General features: G+C 39.0%; 1 non-coding gene across 1 annotated transcript; it reads left to right on the top strand.

Moving 5' to 3' along the window:
• The first annotated feature begins 966 nt into the window (after window positions 1–966).
• TRNAI-AAU (transfer RNA isoleucine (anticodon AAU)) lies at window positions 967–1,047 on the top strand. Its single transcript has one exon. It is a non-coding gene; the product is annotated as a tRNA-Ile (tRNA).
• Window positions 1,048–5,900: the final 4,853 nt, after the last annotated feature.

Genomic DNA, 5,900 nt, shown 5'->3' with positions numbered 1-5,900 from the left:
GCGGGGCCAGGGCAGGGCGCGCGTGGCCTTTGGGGCTCGCCTCATGGCAGCAGCCTCTCATAGCCCCGCGAAGGAGCGGACCATGCTGGGTAGTGCAAGGCTTCCTCCGTCCGGGGCTGTTGGGGACTCTCCTGGAGGGTTGTGCACCCTTTCGGGGCTAGGGGTGAGCACCTTTGAGGAACAGCAGGTGCTCAGGGAAGAGACTGGCCTGCAGGATTGCTCTGGAATTGAAGTTGTTCTATGACATTTAAAAAGGATTTTTTTTTAATCTCCCCCCCCCCAAGAATTATATTTTCCGAGTTCTTTTCAGAACTCTGGACAGGTTCAGTCATGTATTACAATGCACAATTTGCTGGTTGCTCTGTTCAAATATTTCTGTATTTTTCTCATGTCCCCTTCCTATTCTTACTACATATATGACACTAAATTCTTTGTGAGGGCATCAATTCTCAGCATAACTCACTGGCCAGTTCAGCTCCTGCTTTCAACATCATTGTGCTGAAGTTACTGCAAAAATTGCATTTAACTCTGACTTCTCTGTGACTTTGAGCAGAATACTTCAGGATCTGGCCAACAGGGATTAATATTTCCTCTGTATAGTAAGTCTTCCCAATTACTAATTGCTGTGTTTAATCTTTTGTGAGAAGCATCTGCTGTATCGTTGTCTTTTCTGGTAATATGAAGTTAAATGTAATATTTCTTGTGAAGGGATAGGATTCTCCCTTGCTATTATTTCAGAATATCTGCACTGAAAGTAACAGAATTACAGCCACGATCAACACAGATGAACTCAGTGAGAGGTCTGGTCCAGGGACCAGCTGGTTTCTGTTTGGGGAACCTTGTAGTCCCTTCCTGTCCTTTCTGAGAGCCAGGCACTGCTCTAAAGAAATTAGAGTGTGTCTAAAATTAATGATGATTTTAAGAGCTTTTGGTACATAGTTCTCTCTGGATTTAGTAATCCTTTCTGGCTCATACAGGTTTAGCTCAGTTGGTTAGAGCGTGGTGCTAATATTGCCAAGGTCACGGGTTCGATCCCCATATGGGCCACTTGCTTGAGGGTTGGACTAGATGATCTCCAGAGGTCCCTTCCAACCTTACCAATTCTATAATGATATACTTGTTCTTTCAAAGCCAGTGAAAGATTGCTGTGTGCTGGGACCAGCTTCATATAAAACTAAGCATATGTTTGCGGTAGTAAAGAAAGAAAAGCAGATAGGCCAGTGCTCCTAAGTAAACATACAATGTTCAAAGCAGGCATGAGAACAGGTACCACTGCCACAGTAAGGGAACAAAGATATCTGTTCTATAACTAGTAGATATAAGTGAGGATTTTTATAAGTAACGTACAACAAATCAAATGTAAATTATTCTCTTCTGATGATAGTGCTCTTTAATAAACTCAAAATGTTTCAACAACGTTCTGTATGAAATCATTGACAATGAAAGTAATAAAAGGAAAAGATAATCCTGGCAAGTGAAGGGAAATTCTGGTAGTTTGACCTGTTTACTTACAGCAATAAAACAAATCCTTTTGCTATATAGTCTGCTTTATGTGAAGTTTGAGATTGGTACTGGATCTCTTTGCAAACTCATAGGGATTGCTGCTCAGCTGAGCCTATAGCTCTCGTCATTATGGCCCTGTTCCTCCTACTGATAGATAAGGAGGGTTAAATGTCCCTCCCTACTCATAGTTTTACAGTATGCAAAGTGTTCTGGCAGTATGCACATATTTTCTTCCAGTTCAACCTGCACTTTATTTTATCCTCTGCTACTTCATTTCTGCTGGCATTCCTGATTGTTTTTTCTTGTCCTTATTCTCCCATTCTCTCATTCAGTCTCATTTTCAGAGTCATGGAATATAGTATTGAAAGACTTAAAACTCTGGAAGAGATCATCTTGCCCATGCACTCCATTCCCACAGAATGAAGACAGGGTTATGTATAGGTATAGTTACAGCCATATTATTTCCAAAGCTATGAATCTCACCTGTCTAAAGATTTCCAGTGATGGAGAGTGCATCAGACTCAGGTCATCTGTTAGTCTATCTGTAAAATACGTTTGCTAGTGTCTAACAATCTCCCTTCAGTCTATTGCCTTCACTTACCTGCAGCAAGCTTCATTCTGAAGCACTTATTCCAACATGAGCAAAACATCACAGCTCCACTTTCCCTTTACTAGACCTTACATGTGAGAAATGGTCACATCTGCCTGTTGATTTGAGACAACTGAAGAGGTCTCTTACAAAATGACTAGCACACTATGTGCTATTCTTTTCACTTYCAGGAGTGGAACTACTAGTTCTCTTTTGTTTGATGTAATCTCAGAAGCATTCATCCTGAGGGAAAATCGTATTTCACATAAACAAAACTTTCGTTGTCACTTACCATCATTACCCTAGTACTCTCTTCCAAGGCTCATACTGTGTCTAGAAAAGTGCTCTGAGTCCTTTATAGCAAACACATCTCTAAACTGAAAAAATTTCCAAAATGAATTTCATGCTAGAAACAAATCTTCAGAATCTAACTCAAGTTTTAAGCTATTGTCTAGCTATAGCCTCAATGTKGTTAAAAGAACAGACTCCTGGACTTCAACAGGCACTGCATCTCCCCCTGCACTGTGGAAAAATATGAGCACAGCAATATTYAACAAATAATGCAGCAGGCAGAAAGGGAATATCCTATTCTATTTAGATGACTACAGGTAGATGTTCTATACGGGACTTAGAAGCCAAAAAAGCAGCAATTTTAGAGCATGTTAGTTCACATTTTACATGTTTACACAAGTGATGTAATAAGAAAGAAAATCCTTTCCCAAAGGCTAAACCAGATTATTTCATTTCTATTTCAAATATTTACTGACATAGCTGAGAAGAGCTAGGTTTTCCAGGTAGCTGGGAACACAAAGATCTCACACCCTATGTTATTCAAGAAGTTTCTGCTGAACAATGCCTGAGACATAGGGATGGGAAACACTGTTTGAACATTTCCTGACACTATTACCAAAAAGTACTGTATGCTGCTAAGCTGTTGGGAGATGAGGACAGGGAGGCTCAGGATGCTTTGTGTTGGACTAGGGTACTATTTTTATCTTTCTCATRCACTAACTCTACATTGGAGGTCTTGATGACTTTGCACACTGCAGAAAAAAGTGAACCAGAGGGCACTGGGACCTCTCCCTCTTCTTCTTCCATCCTCTGGATTAACAGACCGGCTAGCCCAATGCAAAACCACTCCCTTACCCATTATGTCTATGAAATTTCTCTATTGCCTCTGAGTGGCAGCCCTGTATGTTCCTGCTTTTGCTGAAGCAAGGGAGAGGCACTAAAACCTGAGATGAGTAGGCAGCCCTACTGCCTGAGATGAGCAGGACCCCTTTGGACCCTCAGTTGCTGGAGTGGACAGTCTGCCCAAGAGGCATGACTTTTGCCTTCTCCTTTTAGAGAGGGCAATGAGTGGGGCAGATGCAGATTATGGATAGGTGGAGCTATAAGTGGATGCTATAAGGCATCCAGTATTGCAGGTACCTAGGAAATTTAGTATCATTTGACAATGTGTGCATTGAGAACTCTGATCCTACCATGATAATAGTATATTGCTCATTATTGAGTGAAATCTAGATGCCATATGAAATAGAACTGTTCTACCAGATCCATCCACAGAATCTTTCTTTATTCTCCTATCCAAAAATTGCATTTGTGTTTTTTTTATAGCAGTCATGATATTTGCTTTGTCCCTGGGCATGAAGCATGAGATATATCTTGTATAACTTTGTCTCAGAATTAGATTTCTGAGTCTAATTTTGTCAACTCAATCTCCCTTTATAATCAGAGGAGATAAAAAAAAGTGTCTCACAGGGATAAATCATACCGGCTACATTAGCCAGCTGGAACAAATCCTCTTTTTGAGAATCTATTTCTCTTCTTTGTCTGTAGTGGATGTCTAAGAAGTCTTGTTTAGTTTAAGAGAAGCTTTATAATGGTGTAATTACATTAACATTCACCAGATTCTTTTATACAAGCTGGATAAAACACTCAGATTCATGTGCTCTGCTGCACAGTAGAATAATTGTCCATAATTTAGATGTGAAGTATCTTTTATATCTGCAGTCAGATATTGCACCATTTCATCTTGCTGCAATGTTCTTTTTTATTGTTTGCCAAAACAGCACATAGAAACCAAATGTTTTCAGTTTTATTTATACCAGTGTGACTTGCCAATTACATGAGGGATTCTGTGTGTTGAACTGAAAAATATTTTGAAGATAAATGAAGCAATAGAAATACAATTTACTATTGATCGGTTCCTGTATAACTTCATAATGTTGACGTAAGTGTTGGAAACTGTATTGCCTTATATCCTCCCCAAACAGATTGACTACACAGAGGCTGTGATATGGTGTTGATGTCTGGATTATTTGGTATACTCTAACACCTATTTCTCTCCAAATGCACTTACAGATCTTTTGATGTACATACCAGTGAGTGTTATGTTAGTTACATGTTTAAAGGTAAAAGCCAGATCCTCAGTGACATAAATTGATGCCAACTCATTGCTTTCAATGGATGTTTTGTATTTTACACTACTAGGAGTTCTAGCCAGTTATTTAGGTGCAGTTGATCAAAGAGAGTGAGTGCTTAAGGAAGAATTGGTCTTTCTACAGGGCTATGCTTATTTTTTGTTTAGCTCATAAATCACAAAGTGAAGACAACTTCAGCAAGACAAGGAATCATTGATGTGCTTTGAATCCTATTTTGTCAATGTTCTATCAATTAAAGTTGAAAGCAGGTTAGACTCAGGACACCTAAAACTGGCCGCATGGCATTCAGGGTATTAGAAAAACAAATTATGAATAGCTGTCTTCATACTCAGAACTTYTCTTCATGCTACCGTATCATCTTGCTCAAAAAAAGAAAGAAAAAAGAAAAAGGAGGAAGCTAGCATGGGAGAGAGGAAGGAAGAAATGAGGGACTTCAGATGTGGTGCTGSATATCGGGAATGAAAACAAGCCACAGAAAGCAAAGCCAGCAATATATAGTAAAGCATTTTGTAGAAAGCTATATTGATTGAGTGATTGAACTTTGCCAGCAGTCACTGCTACCAGTTCTTCAGTAGCCATGCCTAGTCATTTTTCAGCTTTCATGTAGAAATGTGGCTGGGGAAAAGCCACCAGCATGGCATATTCTGACTGGAAGATGATATATTATGAAACTAAAAAAAAAAAAGGCTCAGATTCCTGGTGCTCAGAGCAAATTAAGTGTCTCTTCAACTCACTCTCCACTGCTTGAAGGCATTCCAGGAAGAAAGCAGCACTTGATTGATAAAAGCGCAATAACTAATATTTGGTGGAGTTGCAATATTATGAAGATCACAAGGAAATAAAGTAGTTTCTCATTAAAAATATTAGTCTTTATTATTCTCTCTGCCTCAATATAGCATGAATCTAGCTTTTTCCCAAGCTCCATTCCTTTCTGGTTTCCTAGGACACATTACAAGGGACAGTTTTAACTACCCATACTTCAACCAGAACAGCTTTCCCATTTGTTCTCTTACCACAGCTCAGTATTTACATTGTGAGAGTATTTTCCTCACATAAGCTAGAGTGCTAACCAAAAACCCGTACACATTTAGCATTGTCACTGTAAATGCCTTTTGAAGAGCTATAGCCTGAAATTACATTTTTAATCACACTATTTTCTTTGGAGAAATATCTGTCTATGAATTAAAGAGTCAAAGCATTAAAGCATCCTCCATAAACTTAGATATATTGTTTCCAATTGTTATTTAGTCATCCCCTTTGATAAAGTAATTGTAGTGATGGTTTTAGATTATCACTTACTATAACAACATTTTCTTTGCCTTTGCACAGTTATTACAGCTTTTTCTTGAMTCTTTCCCAAGATG

The sequence above is a fragment of the Rhea americana genome, unplaced genomic scaffold (genome assembly GCF_003343005.1).
Source record: "Rhea americana isolate MKP2758 unplaced genomic scaffold, rheAme1 scaffold_117, whole genome shotgun sequence".
Classification (NCBI taxonomy): domain Eukaryota; kingdom Metazoa; phylum Chordata; class Aves; order Rheiformes; family Rheidae; genus Rhea; species Rhea americana.
This window is presented reverse-complemented; position numbering and strand designations above follow the sequence as displayed.